The sequence below is a fragment of the Mustela nivalis genome (genome assembly GCF_964662115.1).
Source record: "Mustela nivalis genome assembly, chromosome: 9".
NCBI lineage: Eukaryota > Metazoa > Chordata > Mammalia > Carnivora > Mustelidae > Mustela > Mustela nivalis.
In genome coordinates this window covers 74,046,148-74,070,633 of record NC_139028.1, presented here as the reverse complement: position 1 = coordinate 74,070,633, position 24,486 = coordinate 74,046,148, and the positions used below count along the sequence as shown (strand labels likewise).

Here is a 24,486-nt window from a genome sequence, read left to right as displayed (position 1 = left end):
AGAGATGCCTCTTGCCCCTTCTCAAGAAGACAAAATGAAAGTGAGACAATCCCCTGATTGAAAGCTTGACCAAGTCACACCCAAGATTTTAGGACCTTAGCCACAGGCTTGTTTGGAAGTCAGAGTAAAAGAGATCACCAAGAACACAAAACAAAGTTACTGCCTACCGTTTCTACACAAATATACCAAGTAAGGGGAAGCTGACCTTGGTTTTCAGTGTTGGAATCTATCTCAATTCCATTCAAATGCCATAATAATAAAGCCTGATAGGTGACTTAATTCACCATCTTCTTGGCCTGGCAGCTGTGGAGCCACCAGATCTAGGAGCTGGCTTCAAATGCTGATCCTGGGACGCATTACACCAGCTGTGTGACCTCTCGGGGCTTCACTTCCTTCAACCACAAATGGAGCTCTTGGGTTTAGATGAAGTAATGCTGAAGAATGGGCTAAAAACAGAACCTGGGCAGTCTCCCTTACTTACCAAATTCTACGGAGTAGCCTGGGGATGGGCAACTAGAAGTGAGTGATGGAGGGGACTCAGCAGTACTGCTCCTCCTCCCTAAACCCTGTCTGTGGAAGGGGAGTATGGGGCAGGGGAAGGAAGGACTCCGATAAAGATGCGGTTCTCCAGGGCTCCTGGGTGGCTCAGTGGTTTAAGCAGCTGCCTTCAGCTCAGGTCATGATCTCAGGGTCCTGGGATCGAGTCCGGCATCGGGCTCTCTGCTCAGCAGGGCGCCTGCTTCCCTCTCTCTCTCTCTCTCTCTCTCTCTCTTTGCCTGCCCCACATCTACTTGTGATTTCTCTCTGTCATATAAATAAATAAAATCTTTAAAAAAAAAAAATGCGGTTCTCCAGACGTTTCTGCCTTGGCTCTCACATTTTATCTCTTTAATCTAAAGTTCAGCTCAAAAGCGGACTGGGGGACGGGGGCCCAGCATCAGCCTCCCTGAGGGAAAGGAAAGCTTTTCAAGCGACTTGCCTGCCCAAGGGCACAGGGAAAACCAAAAACCAATGCCAGGGACTGTCCAACCAAGCCTTCTCTTCTACACAGCTGCCAAGTGGAGGGACCTGGACCCTGGCCTCTGGAGGACCCTCCAGAGGGGCCTTCTCCCTGTGAACTGCCCCAAGGAGGAAACAGTCCTCAGAGCTCAACAACAATGGCCAGACCTGGAAGACACTGCAGGGCACTGAACACCTGCCCGAGGTTAACTGCATGAAGCACGGGATACAGTAACTAAATAAATAATGGTGTTGAAACCACCACCTGGAACTGAGCAGGGTTGTTATAATTACTTTCAGTTCTAAGCAAAGGACTAAAATTCCTTGAATTCCATGCTACTTTCTCTGCCTAATAGATTTAGATTCATCATAGGACATGATCCCACAGTGTCCCAAAGAACAAGGAGAACCAAGCCTGAAACCGAAGACTGTCAAGAGCACTGAGACCACAAGTCCTAAAATATAATCTGAAATCCCCGAATTTCACACAATAGAAACCTTTCAGAATTCCACTGGGAAAAACTTCTCAATTAAACTTTGCTAGTCTAAAACGGAAATGAACCAACGCTGAATCATTCCGATGAATGGTCACTTTTTTTTTTTTTTTAATACATCATGAATTGATCTGCATTAGAGCAGAGGGTTTGAAGCAATTTGGTTAAAAGTAGCACAGGTTTAGAGGAAAAAGCTCCTCCGCGGCTGAGGCTCTGCTCTCAGAAACAGCCTGGGGACACACCTTCCAGAATCAGGAACTCAAGCCCTAGCCACAAAGACCGCCTGCCCAAAGATTTTACCTCCATTCTGCTTAAGTAAAGGAGGTTATCCAGTTTCCTCAATAGTTTCCTAATAGTACAATGACTGTATAGTTTATCGTCCAAGCTGGGGCACTGGAGAGGAAAGAGGGTGCTATTAGCTGCTGTTCAGATACAAGGAGCAGGACGGGAAAGGCAAGCACGCACACAGCCACAAGGAACGGAAGAGGACGACCCTTTACAAAATACCAGTGGATAAAAGCTGCCACAAACAGTTATTATGCGGAAGACAGGGAGCATCTGGGAGGACACAGGAGCAAGACCAAGCTACAATTAAGCTACGATTAAGAAAAAACTGGCCAGAGCAGAAGCTGAAACCTGGGGTATACATTAGCCTGACTCGGGGTTCTTTTCTTTCCCCTCTTAAGTCAATTTACAAAGCAGATTCGATACTGGACTTTGGGCCACAGGTACCTTCTGGGTCTCCTCACCACCTCATCTCCCAGTTTTTCCTTGCTGGTATTTATTGAGTTCTAGGATGGCATAAGTGTAAGCCATATGGGCAGCTAACATAGTCAGCATTCATCACTGAGAGGCAGATCATTCTGCATTACTCAAGTCCCTCTTTCTTTCTTTCTTTCTTTTTTTAAAGATTTTATTTATTTGACAGACAGTGATCACAAGTAGGCAGAGAGGGAGGAAGCAGGCTCCCTGCTGAGCCAAAAGCCCCATGCGGACCTGGATCCCAGGACCCTGAGACCATGACCTGAGCTGAAGGCAGAAGCTTTAACCCACTGAGCCACCCAGGTGCCCCTGAAGTCCCTATTTCTAAAAGTAAAAGCAATCTTCCGCCTTAGACATTTCTAATGGGTACCTATAGGCCCCTCACTAAAAGCAGGAAACAAGCAGAAATGTAAACCTGTATTAGGACAAAAAAAAAAACCTGTATTAGGACATCACTCTGCATATCAACCTTAATCATCTGATCAGCAAAACAAATGTTTGGGGGGTGTCACAGTGCGTACGTTGTTCAGTGTGATTCACTGGATTCGGTGCCACACTGATTCTATGAGATACAAGTCACATACCATAAAATCTACCCCTTAAAATTATATAATTCAGTGGCTTTTAGTAGAGTCACACTTTGTGAGTGGTTTTAAACTATGCCTCTCTTCCCTCCTCAAGGCTCTGCCTGCCTACCTCCAAAAGCCTTCATCCCTCCCGCCATGTCCACTCATCTCTCTTAACATCTTTCATCTTAATTCTTAATTTAAAGGCTAGAAAACCAGATTCACTCACACACAGTTCCGTGGAACCTGGTTAAGAGACCAGCAGATAATTCCATAAAATGCAGGTGGTCCCCAGCCCTGGCTCACACAAAGTAGCCCTGCCTGCTCAGACCTGTCCCTGGGAGTGGCCCCAGTCGAAAAATGTGGGGACATGGACACACCCTGTTCAAGTGTAGCTGACCAGCTTTGGGCAGACGACTCTGAAAACACAGGTTACAACCCACTAGCCTCCAGAAGAGACCCAGCTCCTCTATCCTGGGCCTACCTGGGTGCTAACCCAAAGAGACGCTTATCTTGGATTAACCAACATCCTCTTCACTATGCAAACACACTAGCAAAAGAATGGATGGGCTGCCATTCACACAGTGTGAATCATTTGAAATATATTTAAGGTCCACAGAAAGGAGTCTAATACAAGGGTCAAAGATTTCATCTCAGAGCTTGGAGCACTGAGATGACCAGGATGGCCTGGGGGGGTCTAGGAGCTGTCACACCTGTAGCCTACTGAGCTAGCTCTTACCTAAACTTTCCCACAACCCTTCAGAGTAGGTAGCATCAGCTCTCTTTTCCAGATGTGGAAACAGAGCAGAGAAGTTAAGCAGCCTGCACCCAAACAAGTATTAAAAAGTGCACTGGGGGTGCGGGGGTGGGGGGAGGGGGCGTGGCTAGCTGACTCAGTAGGTAGAGCATGCACTCTTGACTTCAGGGTCCTAAGTTCAAGCCCCAGTGGGACCTACTCTAAAAAAATAAATTAAATAAAACACTAAAGAAAGTTTAAAAAAATAAAATAATACTAAAGAAAGTAAAATAAAATAAAAGTGCAAAGGAAAGTGGGTGGCTCAGTTGGGTGTCCGCCTCTCGATCTCAGCTCAGGTCTTGATCTCAGGGTTGTGAGTTCAAACGCTGCATTGGGCTCCATGCTGGGGACAGACCCTATTTTAAAAAATTAACTTAAAGAACAAAAATGCAATGGGGGCAGCAAAAGTAGGGGGAGAGATAACTCTCTTATTTCCTCACCCCAGAAGCCTGATCCAACCTCAAACTCCCGGGATGGTTTCTTAATGTTTCCTCAGCAGCTCGAGGGCCCCAAGGATAGTTTCTCTGTGAAAAGAGGAGTTGCATACAACCATCTTAGAGAACTTCTTAGAACCCAATCCCAAAGTTAGGGGCGTGGCTTCCAAGCAAGAATCTAAGGAAGAAGGGCACCTGGGTGGCTCAGTCGGTTACACAGCTGCCTTCAGATGGGGTCATGATCTCAGGGTCCTGGGATCAAGCCAAGCATCAGACTCCCTGCTCATGGGGAGTGTGCTTCTCCCTCTGCCTCTGCCTCTTCCCCTCAGTTTTCCTTGCTCTCTCAAATAGATAAAATCTTAAAAAAAAGGAATTTAAGGGAAGAAGTTTCCTTTCTGGTGGACAAAGGTGCACTATGCTACCCACCTTCGGAAGCATTTCCATTTAATTCATACAATCACTCGGCAGAGAATGACCTCACATATTATATAGTTACTGATGGGTTTCCTCCATCACTTATGAATAGAGGAATTATGGTACAAAGTGATTAATGGTCCCGGACTTCATGGGACACGTCAGCCACTCAAGGATTTAAATCCATCTGTCTGAAGACCTGAAGCCCAGCTCTTCTAAGTAACTCTGCCTCAGCCTTGGGTGTCCCTCAAGAGTCACTGTCCAGGCTGACCTGGCAGGAAATCTGTGAAGACCTGGCATTCAAGGTAACATCTGAAATTCTATTTTTGGGGGCACCTGGGTGGCTCAGTCGGTTAAGCATCCGCCCTCAGCTCAAGTCCCGATCTCACAGTCCTGGGATCAAGTCCACATCAGGCTCCCTGTTCAGCAGGGAACTGCTTCTCCCTCTCCCTCTCCCTCTGCCCTTTTCCCCTGACTATATTTGTTCTATCTCACATACACACAACTAAATAACATTTTTAAAAGAAAAAAAAAAAATTGCTATTTCCTGGGCGTGTATTATATGTCAGGCATACAGGAGGCATTCTACTGAACTTCAGAGATGAGGGCACCAGGGCTCAGAGGGCAATTTGTCCAAGGCCACAAAACCAGAAAGTGACTGAGCCGTGAGTCCAGCTAAGGAGTGTCCTACTCCAAACCTGGGTCTTTAAAACTACAGTATTATCCTGCCTTTTTCCAAACCAGAATCAGAAAACCACTCCCCCCTTCACCTTATCAACCAGTTCCTTCTGCTTCTTTCAATTAATTGCTCACATCCAAGTTTCAGATCTACAGAGGCTCATGACCAGCAATAAACCTTTTCCATAGCTGTTTTGAGGGTTGAGGTCACCGCTCTAGAGTGTTTCTGGTGGGGGGGGGGGTCATTTGTTTTTGGTTTTGTTTTAATTTTTTTTTTTTTTAATTTCTTTTCGGTGTTCCAGAATTCATCGTTTATGTACCACACCCAGTGCCCTCCATAAAACCCGCCACCAGGCGGTCATTTGTTTTTTAATGACTTAGTTCCGCACTACTCCCAAAATGGCATCTGGCAAAAAATAAATAAATAAAACCCTTTCCCTACGACCCAACTCCAACACCCATTTCTCTGCAAAGTTTTCCTTAATCCCTATCCCTGAGCAACACAGCTGTTTGGCTATTACCAAGAGCACTTAGACGACTGTCTTATTTTCCCTTTATTCTGATGCTACACAAGGAAATTCATGCTCCTAAAAACAACACATGCTTAAAAAAGTAAAAGTCCCTTCCCAAACCACTCCCTCAAAACAACCCCTGTTAATAAAGTAAAATCGCACAAATTTTTTTGGATAGAGATACAAACATGGTTCTCCAACATTTCATCAACTCTAAACACACCAATGGTTGTAAAATGCAACATGGTTTTGTTTCTAAAAACTATTGCTGTGAAACAAACCATGCCAGGATGCCGCTCCATCACTCAAAAAATCTAATTTCATAAACAAGGTACCTTTTTTTTTTTTTTTTTAGCATATGTCAATCCTGCACCTAAAAAGGAAAACAATAAGCAAAATAAATTGGGTAAGGTATACCCAAAACAATTTCTCAGAGCCAGATCAACACCCATGCTTTTCTATATACTCTCACCCTTGTTCCAAGAGCCCTGGCAGCATCAAGAGCATCCTCAGGAATGCCCCGGATCGGGCCCAGGGATTCTCTTCCTCTCCTGCACCTGTTCCAGACTGTGACCACTGCCCAGCCAGCCACGATGGCAGGACATGTCCCAACTTCAAATATACAGAAAGTTGCATCTCAGAATGCACGGAAGTACAGAACATACAGCCTCCCCACTGGACGTTGATGACCTCTTCACAGGCCGGTTTCCCTTGTCAAACTACAAACTTTTCAGGGGTGTTCACTGATCACCATTCTATCGACCTTTGGTCGATCACCAAATCCCTAGCACCAGGTAGCACCTGTACATGTTTGAACCACCAGAGGCAAGCAGCAATTCTACAAAAAACCGGGAGCATGTGGATTTCAAAGTGCCCGTGGTGCAAGGAAGAGGGGGGAAAGGAATGAAAAGCAGCAGGCTCTTCTCCTGGACGCCATCAGGATCACCCCTCCCATTCCCCCACCCTGCTACATCAAGGGGTACCACCTGAAGGGCTCTGTGAGCAGCCTCACTACCCGGGAAGTGAAACCATCTCTGCAAGCAGCCAGACAAGAATTAGTCCCTCAAACCCCTTGCCGGCAAGCCTGACACACACCTCACCTCTATAATCACATCTGGAATCAATGGCTATGCTCCCAAGGTGTGACAGATGATTGCCAAACAGGGGGAAGATGGCTCTGTTCATTTTATTGCTTTTCCTGCAATAGAAAGGTACAACCTTCTCTGTGTATGGCTGTATTTTTAAAACCAACCAAGTCCATCTTAGTGAATTCCATAAAGATGTAGTATTTGTTCACAAATACTGGGGGGAGAAAAATCCCATTCGGAGTTAGGAGGGATGACCAAATTTAGACTGACTGGCTCTGGCTTGAGCAAGGGTTCCCAACCAGAGGCAGACACCATCGCCGACCTCTTAAAAATACAGAAACTCTGCACGCGGCCCAGCCCTCCTAAATCTCCAGGGGTACGTCCAGACTGTTCAAAGATCTGTGGAGGCTGCAGTGCAGGTGCTCAGGTGGGAACATGGGCGCAGCAGAGGCTCCCCCGGGGAAGGCGTGGAAAGTAGCTGACCTGGATTTGAGTCAGAATCATCCTGAATTAGCCACACAAAAGGATCTGTGCACAGTGCATTACAAACCCGGCAGTCAAAATGTGGGGAAAGTGAAGTGCCTGGAAAGGTGAGCAAGAACACCCAGGCACGGTGGGCTGGGATAGGGACAGCAGGTCTGACCCCGGCTTCTTCCCCCAGGGCCTGGCAGGAACTGAGGACACATGATTTGCTGAAGAAGATTCACACATCTGATAAGCACAAATCCCCATGGAGCCACCTACTGTGTGCAGAATCCCTGAGCTGGTTCCAGCCACTCAGGAAAGAGTCCCTCTGTTGGTTCCCCACCAGAATAGTTTTCCTTCAGCTTCACCAGACACCTGAGTAGAAGTGTTCTAGAAGTATGTCCCTCTTTAACAATCCAAGTCATAAAGGAAGATGCTTCCGGCCTCCAAATCACAGAGGGCTCTTTCCCTGGTTTCCAGTTATATAGACATCAATCAATTTTATATTTTAGGATTAAGGTAAAACACAAAGGTGAAAGGAAATTAGGGAGGTATTTTGAAAGCACAACAAAACTAGAAACCTTTTATCAAAATAAGAATGAACAATAGCAGCCTTATCTTATCTCTCCAGTGTTTAAAACAAAGGCAGATTTTGAATTACAGGAATTTCTCAACTCTGCCTATATTTAAAAAAAAAAAAATGCTATCAGGTAGCTTGTTTTCTGTTTTTGTTCACTATGAAAATACTTGCTGAGGTCTTTGCTGAGCATTCCAGATTTCAGGACAGAGCTGCCCATCCCCTCAGCTGATGGGGTTCTTTCTAACTCTACCCACCATGGTCTCCAAAGGCTTTGAGATGAAAAGGCAGCCCAGGAGAATGGGTTGAAAGAGATTCCACCAAAGGAAGCATGGCTCACAATGGTTTCAATGGTTTGCAATCAGTTAGCCCCCAGGACATCCCCAGCCACAGTGATGGGTGATCTGAAAATGAAGCATATCAAAATGCTATTGATAAGCTAAATTACCAGACAGCTTATCTGAGGCCCACATCCGCCATATGGTGCCCCAACTTCTGCCGCCTGTTGCGGCCACAACAATAGGCACGCCTACCCAGAGCACCGGCCCACAGAAACCCAGCAGCAGCGGCATGTGCGGTGGCTGCTGTGTTTACATTTTATTTTGTGCTATTAGCCTTGTGGCTCCCCCCACCCCCGATCCCGGGAGGGACTTGAAACACAACACGCCTTCCACGCGCTACCTACAGGACACACGCTTGCCCGCGATGTGTGTGTGTGTGTGTGTGTGTGTGTTTGTACACGCGCGTGCGCACGCAGGCAGGTATGCATCAGGTGAACAGAGAAAACCAGATGTCAGCTCAGGCAAGGGAGCAGCCTGGTGGGGGAGGGCGGGTCCGGCCGGCTCCCAGCGAGAGCGGCAAGCAGACAATGCGCTTTTCTCCAAACACTCGGGCGGGCGGGCCTCGGGGAGTGGCTATTTAAAACACTTGGCTCCTTTTATTTCACCACGGTGGAAGTGAATTCGGCTCTTGAGTGCCAGAGCAAATGAAGTCATTTGGTTTCTGCGGGCTCTCTTTGCATTTCAGCAGAAGTCAGACCGGACGAAAGTCGGAAGGTCCAGCTGAAGTTGTTCTTTCTTCCAATTAAAACTGATTCCACAGAGGATTTGGCTCCTGGCCTTCATTAACTTTTTTTTTCTTGGAAAAGGCACGAAGGTCGGAGAAAATTTAAAGGACAGAAGGCAGTGGCATGAATGCTGTCAAAGACGACTCCTGTCACAGAGTGCCATCAAGTTAAGATGTAAAGACGAACAAATGAGGAGATCACCTTCTAAAGGCTTGGCTGGTATTCCAAGATTAATGGTGGGTTGTCCTGAATGAATTCATAAGGTTTCTGCATTTATTGCTTTCTATTCTGCCCTCTAAAGAGGATCCTGTCTTTACGGAGATTGTACCATTAATGGTAATAAAATATTCATTTATTTAGTTTACTATTAGGGAAAAGATAACTGGTTTTCAAAGAGAACTCAGCAACACAGAGCATCTGGTTGTGCAAAAATGTACAAGATGCAGGTTTGGATACAGTGCAAAGCAAAAAAAAAGTCAATCTAACATTCAGATCTAGTTAACTATTATAAAAAGGCATTCATTTCACCCCCCCCCCCATTACCAACACCTTAGCAGACAATATTCTTGGATGAACTTTTCAAATTTTCTTAAACATTCTCAGTTTAAAAAAAAAAAAAAACACCCTCCTTTCAAGTTAAATTGAGATTGCACTTGAACTCCATCCAAGAGCGGAGCTGAACTGAATTATGATAATTAGAAAGCTGTGCCTATAAAAAAGCAGCGCAGTTCATGCATTTTTTTTAAAAGTTCATGCCAGAGAATATAAGTTCAATATGTTCTCACATAATTAACATTTCCCACCATTAGCAGCAGTTTTTCAGTTTATATATCAGTAAAAACAACAGCACTCGTCATTGTTGTATATTCCCAGTCAATAGTGTTTCAGTCACTGTACACATACATCTAAATCTGTCAGATGCCTAAAAGCAACCAGAATTCCCCACTGGAGACGATGGTGGTGCTTAACTTGTTCATTAGTAAGCCACTTTTTTTCTTTTAAACCCATTTTCCAATGCTGGGCCCTGTTCTTCAAACTAAAACTGCTAATGAAATCCTAGGGCAGAGCCTTAAAAACTAACATGAAAAAGAGCAGAAAGCATTACATCACGATAGTAAATATTGATGGGTATGGTAAATATGTGGAGTGCGGGGGCAGAATACAGCCAGGATGGAGACTTCCCTTGGCTTGCCCCAAGAGTAGGAAAGACCGCCTCTAAGATCCCCCTCCCCCTTCCAATCAGAAGAGAGGCCAGTGGTTTCACAGTTAGCTAGGACTCTCAGGCTATGGAAAAAACTCTTTTCTGAGAATTCTCCCAACCATGCAAAAAGCCAGTGGACAGCACTTAAGAGCGGAGTGGGACCCACCCTTCAAGAAATATCATCCTCGAAACCCACGCTTCAGGGCATCCCATTTGCTTTCACTAAAGTGAAAATACATATTCCAAAATTCTCTTAGTCCACACCAGGAGAGGAGAGCGGAATCTCTCTGAGGAGATGGCTGAATTTCAACTCTTATTTCAACTCTTAAGTTCCGACATGAGACAGGGTCAAAGAAGCTGATGATGAGAACTTTTACACGCTGGGGACTCTCAGTACCTCACAGCTTTGAGACAAAATACAAACACACACACAAACACTCCAGATATTTAGATCCAAATATTCCAGCATTCCACAAATTATCCCAGCAGAGGGAAGGCCCAAACTTCCCAGATCTCGGGAAGTATGCAGTCTTTGCAATGCCAGGGGCACGAAGCTTGTATTTGTCAAAACGCCCAACCCTGAAACATTAAGGGCTTAGCACGGACCTGAATTACTTGATTTTATCACCTTTGTGAAGGTGAAAGAATAAAATATATCACTGATACTGTTCAAACATGATTTGGGATCTCATTTAAATACCACAGCGTCATCTGCGGCTTCTACCGATAAAATAAGAAAAATTAAGAAAAACAGCCAGTCCCCAATAGCCCAGCAGCAGAGCCCAAGTTTGCTAAAGGGCAAGAAGCTTACAGTACTTTTTTTTTTTTTTTTTTTTTTTGCTGAGGTCAGAAGTAGGACACTAGCCCTTGCTGCCGTTGCAGTCTCTGACCACTAAGGAGGAAGTGCAGTACGCACCTTTATGGACAGAAAGGTGGGCTCTGATTTCCCTGCACCACTGCTGAGACGGCCGGACACCTGCTCTGGCCCGTTGTCCTCAGTCTTTGGAAAAAACAGACCTACAAAGTTTTACCAATAAGTGGATCCAACCCCTAGGCCCAGCTTTCACTCGGCAGCATTTTTACTCTTTCGCAATCTCTTTATTGGGAATAAGACAACGTGCCTAAAATACAAGCTTAAAAATGCTATCTACCTACTGTCTGCACGTGAACACGGTCATTTTCACACATGCTGGCTCCTAAACGCAGTCATTTGCACCAACCTTTTGAGCGATAAAGCACCACGATTTTCATTTGCAGGCAGTATAATTATGCTCACAATTAACACATAATAGTACATGAGATTAGAGAAAAAAAAAGTAATCCCACAGATGCAGAGGCTCTGGTGTGACCACCACACACCAGAGATCAACCCGTTCTAAAACAAGAAACCTTAAAAATATTGTTCATGGCACAGCTCATTTCTTCAAAGGCCTAGCTAACATCTGAGCTCAACATTCTCCAACTGCTCCTGGTACATACTTTTCCACTGAAGATAAAACAGATATGATCTGGAAACGGACGATCCACAGCAAGTATATTCTTCTCAGATTTTCCCACTGAGAAATGCCCTCTAATACTGCTGAGCTGCAGTGTCAGAACTCAAAACTGTTACTGAAGGACTTTAGCATAAGCAGCAAAAAACCCCGAACACCCTTTTCATTATGACTTGCTTGTCCTTGTTCTTAATATGAGGAGACATTAGTCCTCCAAAGTGAGAGTCTGAATACGTAATTCCTGCTGTAAGAGAGGTAGAGTGAAAAGGGAAGAAGCTGAAAGAAGCTGACGTCCCCCACAGTGTCGCTCTCCCCCCTTCTCCCCCTCCCTCCCGTCCCCCCCCCCACCCTCCACCCCGCCCAAAACCTGCCCTGACATATAATTAGTTTGCTGCTGGGGCCTAGGCACACATTGTACCACAATGCAAGGAAGCACCTCTCCGCCTCTCCGTGAGAAATTTGCTTCAATCTGGCTTAAACTAAACTAGGTTGCCAACCCTCTTTAAATTAAATCTCATTAAGTACATGTCGTGGTGAGTCCTGGTTTATGTTTTGGGAAAAGGAAAAAGAAAAACACACACCACACACACACACACACACACACAACCCAATAAACTCCATAAATCTCTCAAGCATGGTCTCTGGATGGAGTTCTATTTGTTACTCCATGAAAGATCACTTGAGAGGTGGAATCTATACAAAGATTCTTTCCTCTGTTTTTTCAAATCTTACTGTCAAGGCAAAGTGTCACATTGGTTTTGTCTCAAAATTGTAAAAAAAAAAAAAATATTCTAATATTCCCCTAAAACTGCAAACCAAATAATAATAATGATAAGTAAAATAAAATGGTCTACACTGGCACTTTTATACCATCAGCAAGAATTCAGTAATGAATACAGCTTATCAGCTCATTTTTTTATGCCAACAACAAATAAAAGAATTACAAACTCTGTTTAAAATCTGAAACCTGAGAGCTCAATACCAAGTTGTACATACAAAGAAATACTAAACAAAAATATCTGTGACCATTTATGGAAATAGTGAGATTAGAAAAGTAAGCCTCCCCCCCCCCCAAAATAATCAACGATTCAAAACCTCGCTGTTGACAAAGGTTCAACTAAATCCATTTGTCTTTCCTGAGTCACTTTGTAATTAGTTCTACTATTTCCTTCTGAAGAAGAAAGATTCTTAAGCAAAGTTAGATCTGAGCCTGGCCCCGAAGATCCTGATATTTACAAAAGGGCAGACCCGATAGTGAAAGGACGAAGCACGGGCACAGCCTAAGATATGTTCCCTAAGCACTGCCTCAGAGTACCCTGGCAGAGAAGCCCCGGGCAGGACACACCAGTAAAGGCCACTGCAGACTGCAGAGAAAGGAGCCCACTCACTGCCTGTTCTGACAATGCAGGCAGATCCCAGGCTCCTAAAAGGGATCAGTCTACTCAGGTAACCACCTGCAGGAACCCAGCACACCACAAGCGATCAGACCACCAAAACTTCCAGAAACAATCAAGGAGGGTGGGGAGGAAGAAACATGCAGTTGCCCTGAAATGTTTTAGTGTTCTGCTCCTTTGCAGAATCTGTAGCATTTAAAATTTTCTTGTTTAACCATTTTGAAATCTGATAGGTTTTGCAGACCTTTCTGTCCCAGGACCTGGGCTCCCTCCAAGGCACTGTTTTTAAAACAGGCCTTTTTACATTACCCGCTCCTGGAACATCATCTGTCTCTAAGTTTCCAGTGCTTACTGAGGTCAATTTTCATTTCTGCAAATCACAGGCAGCCACTTGCTTCTGAGAAGTTAACAAGCCTCCTGAGAAATGCTGGTGGCTGCTATTTCATTGTTTCATAAATATTTTTATACAGTGACACCATTCAACTTTAAATAAATCTTTAAAAAGAAAGACAATTAAAAAGCAAAGAAAATTATGATCTGGATTTTATTTATTTTCGTGGGAGAAGAATAAGGGAAGTGTGAGCCCTCCATTGTTTTCAACTCATTTAAAATGTTGCTTCAGTTTAAAAAAAAAAAAAGAAAGAAATACACACACACACACACACACACACACACACACAAATGCATTTTAGAAAAAAGAAACTCCTGGAAGTTGAACTTTCTTGAAAGCCGGCCTCTGGACTTTTGAAAACAGTGTTGCTGCTACGAACAAAGACTAGAAGGACACCCTGATTTTCTCCTCTCCTGGGGATCATTTCTCTTCCAATAAACAAACAAATCCCCCAGTATTTCCTACCGAAGGGAAGTTTTCCAGGGAGAGTCTCCTCCAGGGTTTGGTGGTAACTGCGACTCAGTCTTTTTTGGACACAATGTTTCTGCTGACTCCTGAAAATTTTCCACTTGAATGTGCAATGAAGTGGCGGCGGCGGCAGCAGCAACAGTCCTGGAGAAGCGGCAAAGGCGACCGTGCCTTCTTTCATCTTTGAGAAGGAGCGAACCCCCGCCAGCAGCACGAGTCGGCGCGGACCCCGGGCAGGCCTCGGGGTGCCCGGGCGCCCGGGGGCCCGGTGGGGGCGGCGGCGGCGGGGGGGGGGGTGGCAGGCTCCGGGCTCCGAGGCGGCGCCGGCGGCTCTCCCCGCCCGCGCCCGCTCCGAACTTATGACTTCCCCGAGCAAACCGTGATAACCGGCTGAGCTTGTGAGGGTGTGTGCGTGTGCGCGCGTGCGGGCGAGCGGGCAGGCGCTGGGAGCGCGGGGGGCGCGGGGGGCGCGGCGTGGCCGGCCGGGCGCCTCCAGGGCCGCCGCCGGGGACCGCCTGTTGCCGCGCGGGCTCCGCAGCGCGCGGCCCAACTTGGCGTCCCGGCAACTCGCGCGGCGGCGCCCGGCCGCTCACCTTGAAGGGGGCGCGGGGCCCGGCCCCGGCCCTCCGCGTGCCCGCCCGCCGCACACAAAGCGGAGCCCGCAGAGAAAGAGCGGCCCGAGCCGGACGCGCCGCCGGCCCCCCGCCCCCGGGCACCCGGTGCGCCGCCCGCACCCAGCATCACCCCGCGCGCCAACTTACCTCGGCGAAGGGAGCCGCCGCAGCGCCCGGCGAGTCCGAGGCAAACTTCGGCGCCGCTTCCCCCGCCCGCAGCTCGGTGCCCGGCTCCCTCCCCGGCTCCCGGTCCCCGGGCCGGGCCACCCCACCCCTGCTTAGCACCGCTCCTGCCCCGGGGCCGGCTGGGCGCACTGGGCTACTGCCCGCGGCTCCAGGCAAAGGCGGTCGGGGTGGGGGGGCTTCACTGCATGGCCTGTCCCCGGACGCGGCCGCCCCGGGCCCGGGCCCCGCCGCGCGGACTGGCCCACAGGGTGGAAGCGAGTCTGCAAAGTGCTTGGTGGGCGCCCGCGGCGGGCGGCGGGGCCGCGGCGGCGGCTGCAGAGGCTCGGCTCGGCTCGGGCGGCGCGGCGCGGCGCGAGCGATGCTAAGAATGTTCGGAATGAGGACAGGAATGAAATGAACGCCAGGACCGAACTCGCTCCGGAGGGGTGGGGCCTCGGTGACGTCATGCGGCCTGCCGCCCGGGGCCGGGGGCGGGGCCTGCCGCCGCCGGTGACGTCATGGGGATTCGGGGCGGGCCCGGCTGGGCCGACTTGCCGTTGGGGCACGGGCTCCCCCCGCAGGGAAGGCGGGGCGGAGTCTCGCGCCCACGGGGGAGCGGGGCGCGCGCGGGAGCCGCCCTGCCCACCCTCCCACCCCCCGCCCTGTCTCCCGGCGCGGGCCCGGGCTTTGTCCCGAGCAGGGCGGGGCGGCGGGAGGCTTCGAGGTGCTTGCGTCCGCGCGGAGAACTCTGGAAGCCTGGGTTTCTTCCTCCGGGCGGGCGCCGAGCCCGGAGCTGCGCGCGCCGCGCCCTCCCTGCCTCAGTTTCCCTCTTACGGGACGCGGAAGCTCGGCCGACCCCTTAGAGCGCTCCAGGACTCGTGAAAGTCTGCAAGTTCGGGGAAGAGAAGTTTCTTTTCTGGAAATTCAGGTGGTGGTTCTGTGGCGCGGTGGAAGCCTTCCCGGGGCCGGATTCCCAGCCTGCCATTTCTTCCCCTCTCACACTTTATAAAAGTTCGCGGCGCTCATTCAAGTGGAAGTCGGCCCTTTTGTTGGGAAGGGAAACCAATCTGCCCTGCTAGCACGGTCTTCTCCAGCTTGCTCAAGAAGTTGAGTTCTCTCATCCCTGTGGGTTGTACTTTTCGAAAGTAATGGGTTAGGCAAAAACTCCCCGAATTTTAAAATGCTACATCAGGCAACTTCAGGCCGCTCCTTTTGTGTATGTGGATAAATTTCTCTTCCATTCTAAAAATATATATATATAGTTTTATCGCCACCTTTGGAAGCGGAGTAGTGACACATTATACCCAGTGGGTAAATCAGAAAATAGCTGGGTAAAGTCATCCCTCTATGGCAGAACTTGTCTAACGTTTTCGGTGACTGTCTTGTGCCAGTTTCACTAAGATCGAAGTAGCAAAAGCAGTTTCTGTGCTGTTGACCTCTTTCCTTCTAGGCACTTTGCTCTCCTTTCCATTTGGGGCCCCAAGATAAATAATGGCGCCTATTTGTCCCTAAATCCCCTAAATATGGATAATTGAGGGAAGCAGAATGTAACTTGCAACGACACATTTTATACAAAACGTAACTTGTACTAATGTTCTTTAATTGAAATTTTTCTTGTGATCATTGAAGATTCACATGTTGTAAAAAATAATAGTGCAAAATCTTTTGTTCACTTTGCCCAGTTCTTCCCAATGGTAATGTCCTCCACAACTGTAATATAGCACAGAATGGATATTGACATTGATTCAGTCCACCCGTCTTATTGACATTTCCCCAACCTTAATTGTACTCATTTGTGTGTGCCTGTATTTCTATACAAATTTCTCACGTGTGTATGTATCCGTTACCACAGGTAGGTACTAATGCTTTTTTTTTTTTTTAATAAAGGGTACTAATGCATTTTATCTCTAGTTTGCATGCAATAATAAGGTGATACAATGAGGTTTACAGTAATGACCCCAGCCACCATTGCACTGGTTTTTGGAAACGTATTAGAAAAACATAATTAATTTGGCATTAAAACTGTGCTAGGCATATCCCTCTCCAAATATCATCTTCTAAAAGTATGAGAGTCCAATGGCAGTGCAAGCCAGACGGTAGGGTTGCTAAACCACAGTTTGTTGGCCCAGTGTACCTGAACATTTTTCAAACTCCAGCTCCCATCTCACAGCCACCCAGCAATACAAAATATCCTATTTCTTACTGAATTGAGGAAAAATACCTTGGCCTGCGATTCAGAGCTCTTCATGACCAGTATTTTCTGCAGCTTTTCCCACTTGATAGGATGTTTCTTGAGGCTTATCTTAAAAACCTCTTCTAGGAAGACTACTCAACTAGATATTTCCTCCTTAGGACCCTCAAAAGTCCTTGCTCCAGACTACCTATTGTATTCTGTAGTTACCAGTGTGCTAGGATGCCCCTACATCTGAGTCCAAGTGGACTGGGTTTCATTTAGCTAAATGTACACCTCCCAAGACGTACACGTAAATGGGAATAACTTTTGTGGTCTCTCCACACATTTTCACACTCCTCAGCTACCCACCAGATGGTACAGAGGACCTATGGATGTCAAGGCCCAGCAGCTGTTCACCTCCAGCATCTGAGGGCAGGAACAGTAGCTGCCACCTGCTAAAATGACAGCAACTAGCATGTACTACACCCAAACTCAGTCCTTGGCACTTTGCATTTACCGTTTCAATACTCATGGCACCTGTACAAGATAATGATTCGTAGCTCAGTTTATACAGGTGAGGAACTAAGGTACGGGAATATTAACAATTTACCCAATGACCCACAGTCCAGAGAGAGCCGAGTATACAGGGTTGACCTGAATTCCTTCTGACTTCAGCCCATGTTCATAATCACTGACCTCTACTTCCCCCAAAACTGTAACAGATCTTTAACAAAGCAATTGGATACCAGGCACTTGTTTAAGTACTTTATTTAATCACCCACCGTCACCCTATGAGGTGAGGTTTCTACCTTCAAGATGAGCAAACTGAGGACAGATAGAAAGTACAGAGTGAGGATTCAAACCCAGGCAGTCCAGCTCCATATTTCATGCTCTCAACCTTCCACTTAGCTACCCAAATAGCTGCAGTACTATACAGACAACGAAAGATCAACCATGTGCAGGGATGATATACCCTGAGATGTAACAATTATATGTATTATATGTATCACCTCTGATGTAAGAGAGTTTGTTACTTCCAAGTCTTAACCAAGGGAGAACCTAACTTGTAACACGTAAAAGAAACAATGATCCAATTAATGGTAGCACTTCATGATGAGATAGAACTCAGTCAGCCTGAAGTTAGGAAGGAGAGTGGGCAGGTTAGAACTTACTCTAAGGAAGCACCTGGCTCAGGAAGATACTGCTTTAGAAAATAAGTAAAGATGTGTATTAATGATACAGTTTGTCTCATTTTTAATGAAGTGGAGTAACTTAGAGCAGTGTGAATGGGTATAACCTCTGGGAAAGTTTGGTGTTAACGAATGAAGTCAAAGATATGCATGCTCTGTGATCCAGAAGTTCTTCTTAGGAATATAGCCAAGAGAATTTGGGGTACATAAGGGACACACATGCAAGAATGTTTGGGGGTGCTTTTTTTTTTTAATAACCCCAAACAGGAGGGACACCTGGATGGTTCAGTTGGTAGAGCCTCTGACTCTTGATCTCAGGATTTTGAGTTCCAGCCCCATGTTAGGCATAGAGAACACTTAAAAGCAATAAAAATACATAGAAAAAAAAATTTTTTAATAGAGGATCACAAAACTTAAAAAAAAAAAAAAAAGCACACGGGCACCTGGGTGGCTCAGTGGGTTAAGCCGCTGCCTTCGGCTCAGGTCATGATCTCAGGGTCCTGGGATCGAGTTCCGCATCGGGCTCTCTGCTCAGCAGGGAGCCTGCTTCCGTCTCTCTCTCTCTCTCTGCCTGCCTCTCCAACTACTTGTGATTTCTCTCTGTCAAATAAATAAATAAAATCTTAAAAAAAAAAAAAAAAAGCACACAACCAAACAAGAAATGACCCACATGTCCAGTAATAGCAGAAAAAGTATATGGATTGTGATATAATCATACAATGGAATAGTATACAGGGTTGACAACAAATGAGGTCCATACAACAACGTAGATGAATGCTAAAAATATAACATTGAGTGAAAGAAGCATGAAATAAAAGAATCCACATAGTACAATTATATTTATATAAAGTTCAAAAACAAGCAAAATTTAACAGCATTATTTGAAGTATACTTAGGTATATACTGAGGTGGTAAAATGGGGAAGAAAAAAAAAAGAAAAATACCAATTACCAATAAATCTGGGATAGTGCTTACCAGTAGGAATTGGGAATTGGGACAAGGAAGAGAAACATGTGGGTGTTTGAAATGCAGACAGTGTTATATTTTTGTCTGCTTATATGGATATTTACTATAATGACCCATTACACTTTGCATAGACGTCCCCCTTTATCTGAGGGGATGCATTCTAAGACCCCAGTGGATGCCTGAAGTTGTGGATAGTGCTGAATTCTATATACATTATATTTGTTCCTTTGCGTACTTACCTATGATCAAGTTTGGTTTATAAATTAGGCACAGTAAGGAATTCACAATAGTAATAAAATAGAAAAATTATAACAATACACTGTAATAAAAGTTATATGAATGTGGTCTCTCTCACTCTCTCAATATCTGGTGCTGCACTCACCCCTCTTTCTGTGATCATAGAGGGTAAAATACAATGTGATGAGATGAAGCAAGGTGAATGGCACAGGCATCGGGACATAGTGCTAGGCTACTGTTGACCTGATGATGATGGGATGGTCTACTTCAGAACCACAGTTGAACTTGGGTAACTGAACCAGACACAAAAACCGTGGATGGGGGCTGGGTGAGGGGGGGGTGGGGGGAGATACTGTATTTGTTTTAGACACTCTTTTCTATATATCTATTGTATTTCACAATTTTTTAAGTTAAAAATAAATATTAAAGAGACCCACTATTATTCTGATGCCCCCCATGTGCCCAGGGCTTGAGCTGGTTCTGAATCCTATCACTCCCCCCACCCTTTTTCATAATCCTTTCATTGTACACCATTTCCTCTCAGCCAGATCATGACCTTCACTCTCCATGGGATCCTTTCCATCAGGATGTAAACAGACAGAGGTCTCCCTCCCATCTTAAAACAACAAACCCCAACCTCATCTGAAGATTTTGCCTTCTCTTCCCTTTCTCAACTGAACTTCAGAAAAGAGTTGTTGGACCTCATTTCCTCCATTTCTTTATCTCCCACTATTCCTCGACCCTCTCCATTCAGGCTTTTGTCTTCATCACTTCTTCCCTCAAAACAGATGTTTTTCTAGCCCTCCGTTTAGTTAGTTCAGTGGGCCTTTCATTGACCCCATCTTGGATTATCTGACATGGTTGATTATCACCTCACTAAAACAGTCTCTCTCTCTGGCCCAATTTCCTAGTTTCCACTACTCCTCTGCTAGATCTCATGTCCTTTGCTGACCCATTCTCCTCCAGCTAGCTGTTAAATTGTGTGATTCCAAACGCTATGCTTTCTTCTATTCTTACTTTATATCCTATCTCCAGCTGATTCTAACTAATTTACTCCAGTGGTTTCAATCACTATGTGTTTGCTCTTGTCTTTCAAACATGCACATGCAATCCATATCTCTCCTTGAAACTCTAGATGTATGTAACTAACGTCCTACTGGACAACACCATCTGGGCATCTCAGAAGCATCTCCAAAACCATGGTCTTCCACTATGAGTAAGATCTTCATCAGGTGTTTTCCATCTCTAGGAAAAGCACCAGAAACCAAGTTATCAGGCTTGATGCATCTCTACCTGCTTAAAAACTCAAGAGTATCCTACCACATTTAGAAAAAGTCATTCCTATGGGTCTGCGTGATCTATCACCTCCCTGCCTTTTCAGCCATCTTGTCTCTCTCCCATCCAACTGTGTGCTCCTAGCACCCTGGGTAACTTTTAGTCCTCAAACTGATCATTTGCCCAAAGGACCCTTGTTTGTGCTAGGACAGCTTCTTGGAATACCTTCCCCTTCCCCTAAGGTCTGTTAATTGTTTCTCCTGTTTTGCTTGATACCCCAGATTTAATCACATTTTTAAAATTGTATTAGTTATCTAATGCTGGGTAACAAATATTTCTAAAACTAAATGTCTTAAGCCAGTAAGAATCATTTATTGTCTCTCATCATTTCTGTGGGTCAGGCATTTGGGAATGGCTGGGCTAGATGGGTCTGGCTTGTGGTCTTTCATGAGACTGTAGTCATGTCATCTGAGAAGGGAGTTACCTGAAAGTTTGATTGGGACTGGAGTTTCCCTTTTAAGACTGTTCACTCATATGGCTGGCAAGTTAGTGTTGACTGTTAGTAAGAGTACTCAGTTTCTCTATACATACATCTCTCCATATTGCTTGGTTCTCCACACCAAGTGGTGACTTGAATTCAAAGCTAAACATTAAGGGGCGCCTGGGTGGCTCAGTTGGTTGGTCGACTGCTTTCAGCTCAGGTCATGATCCTGGAGTCCCGGGATCGAGTCCCGCATCGGGCTCCCAGCTCCATGGGGAGTCTGCTTCTCCCTCTGACCTTCTCCTTGCTCATGCTCTCTCTCACTGTCTCTCTCTCAAATAAATAAAATCTTTAAAAAAAAAAAAAGCTAAACATTAAGAAAGTGGGAAGAAATGGAGGGGAGGTAGGGGGAGGGAAAGAGAGACAAAGAAGCTGTTTCTTTTTTATGAACTAGCTTCAAAAACCAAACAGCATCCCTGCTACCATATTCTATTCATTAGAAGTGAGTCACTAAGTTTGGCCCACATTCAACAGGAGAAGAATTGGATACTACCTTTTAAAGGGAGAGTGTCAAAAAGTCTACAAACATATTTTAGAAATCACATCACCTGTATTATTCCTTCCTGGACTTATCACAGTCTGTAATTTTGTATAACATAATTATATTATAAAGACGTAGTGTATACTTCCACAATTATTTGATTAATGACTATCTTCACACATGAGAACATAAGGCAGTGAAATAACCCAGTGGAACAAGAATCATACCTGCTTTGCCTACCATTTTATTCCTAATACCTAGCACATTAGCAGGCAATCAATGTAGAATAAATATGGGGTGCCTAGACGGCTCAGTCAGTTAAGGCCCAACTCTTGATTTCTGCTCAGGTCATGATCTCAGGGCCATGAGATCAAGCCCCACATCAAGGTCTATGCTCAGCGCAGAGTCTGCTTAAAAGACTTTCTCCCTCCGCCCCTCCCCTCACCCCAAACACTTGATCACTCTCAAATAAATAAATCCTTTTTTAAAAAGAATAAATATGAATGTTATTAATTACATGTAACCCCTGCAACAGCCCTTTCAGGTAGGTAACATTCTTTCCATTTTATAGATGTGGAATTAAAATGGTTAGATAGGGGTGCTTGGGTGGCTCAGTGGGTTAAAGCCTCTGCCTTCAGCTCAGGTCATGGTCCCATGGTCCTGGAATCAAGCCCCACGTTGGCAGGGAGCCTGCTTCCTCCTCTCTGCCTGCCTCTCTGCCTACTTGTAATCTCTGTCTGTCAAAGAAATAAATAAAACCTTTAAAAAAATAATATAAAATGGTTAAATAACATGTTTAAGGGCCAGATTTTGAATCTAGGTCTCTGTTGCTAAGCCAGAACTCCTTCTTAGGACTTCTAGACATCCTCCTAGGACCACAGAAGCTACTTTGGCCTGAGTGGAATGATCTCCTCAGTTTCCACATTTCCTCATCCAGAAGCCTTGGGATAGCTCATTCTACTTCCCAGGTGTATGGATTGAAGGGCAGACCTATCCTTAAAGACCTGCCCTGCCCAGACTCTGGTCATGAAAAATAAATTTTCCAAAATAACTGATCCTTATGAATTTATCAGGAGCAAAAAGAAGGGAATGTGAAGTTTCTGAAACTGCAAACCTACACTTGGGGAAGGTCAACCAGAGTAGATCCTGAAAAAAACTAGTGCTTCTCAATAGCAAAATCTCCTATCTGACCCTATCCTCCACTCCTGTCTTACCTCCTTCACTAAGAAGGAAGAGACAGTTCAGTAGCTGCTCTCTCTGGTGAGGTCATTTGTGGCTTTTTAAATTAACTAAAATGAAATAAATGAAATAAATGTTTTATCACACTAGCCACATTTCATGTGCTCAAAGCCACCAGGTGGCTGGTGATTACCATAATAGGAAGTGCAAATAAAGAACATTTGTATGATTATAGAAAATTCTACTGAACAGTGCTGCCAGAGAAACTGGGGAATCCTAGCCCCGGAGAATTTCAAGGCCATAGGAGAAGACAAAACCATGGCGGGAGGAATTTATCCACCCCAAAGAGAGCCCCAAATCATGAGTGAGAAATGTTCCCTAATCATGGGTCTCTGGGCATGGATATGCCTCTGCAGGTCTAGACTCTATGATCAGGCTTTCTGCCTCTCCCCTGCCCATCCTCTGAGCTACCACTCTCATTTTGTTTATTTATTTTTAAAGATTCTATTTACTTTCTTGTCAGAGAGAGAGAGAGAAAAAGCACAAACTGGGGAGAGTGGTAGGCAAAGGGAGAAGCAGGCTCCCAGCTGAGCAAGGAGGACAATGTGGGACTCAATGTCATGATCTCAGGATCATGACCTGAGCCGAAGGCAGATGCTTAACCGACTGAGCCACCCAGGCATCCCTACCAATCTCATTTTAAATAACCACCATCACTCTCCAAAACAGACCACTTCTTGCTTACTGCCCTGAACCCACTGAGCCAAGGCCTAACCCAGGACAACACATCTTTAACATTTTTCTCTTCTCCAAACCACTCCATCTCCATACTCAGGTAGTCTCCAACCCTCCTTTCTCAGAGTATGTGATTCCCCTTCTTCTCAAAGATAAGCCCTCCTCCAACTTTTCCATCAACATGTGCGCTCTGGATTCAGATCCCCTTCACCTCACTGGAGATCTCACTTTGCTAATTATTCTTTCTCCTTTCATTGTCTTCCATCTTTCCCTCAACCAGCACTGCCTTTCCAGCAGGCATGGCTTCCCCAGTGTTATCAATAATTTTAATTGGTCCTTTAGGATCATCCCATCTTCCCCTTCCTTTGCCTACCCCTTTCCTTTTCTAGGGAGTTTTCTGCAAAAAAAAAAAAAAAGACCCTACACTCTCATTTCCCACCTAGGGCCTAACTGTCATCCAATGAAGTTGCTTCCCATTTAATAAAATTTGTTCTGGATGTGGCATTCAAGAGTTTTAACAATCAGTTCCTGGCCTTTTTTTTTTCTTTGAACCAATCTTTATTTTATTTTATTTTATTTATTTTCTATTACATAAGCTCTATGCCCAATGTGAGACTTGAACTCAAGACCCTGAGGATCAAGAGTCCCATGTTCTACCAGTTGTGCCACTCTGGCCTCCCACCCCCCGACCTAACTTCTTACCCATTTTTTCCTGTCACCTTCTAATCATACTCACCTCTTCACACATGTCTAAAACATTCCTGCCATTGTATCTTTATTATTATATTTCTCTTGCCAGAAATACTTGTTCCACATATATTCCTCCACCAATGGGGGCTGAGGTCAAGTTCCTCCTTCCTGATGACGTCTTTCTGACAATAAAGGCCCATCATGCTTGTCTTGACTCCCATCACCAAGCACAGGCTGCCTGATGCTACTGTGTATTGTTGTATAGACATTTCTCTTCTCTCCCCAGTTGTCTATCAGAATACTTCCTGGCAAGGAGTTAGCACTTACATCTTTGCACTCCCAAGTTTTTAGAAAAATGCAAAATTGTGTGCACAGTGAATATTCAAACGATTGACTCATTCCTAGACATATCCCATCATCAATTCAAAAAGAGCCAGTGGCA

At 45.5% G+C, this 24,486-nt stretch overlaps 1 protein-coding gene across 5 annotated transcripts in view; it reads right to left on the bottom strand.

Moving 5' to 3' along the window:
• TEAD1 (TEA domain transcription factor 1) overlaps nt 1-15,079 on the bottom strand; it is a 260,054-nt gene extending 244,975 nt beyond the window's left edge. For 2 of the 5 annotated variants that reach the window (XM_082683206.1, XM_082683207.1), the window contains exon 1: nt 14,560-15,079. The gene's annotated coding sequence lies outside the window, so the exon portion shown is untranslated. Of the gene's footprint in view, nt 1-13,795; nt 13,943-14,559 lie in introns of all 5 variants that reach the window. The other 3 variants (XM_082683205.1, XM_082683203.1, XM_082683204.1) reach the window with 3 other exon arrangements.
• Nucleotides 15,080-24,486: the final 9,407 nt, after the last annotated feature.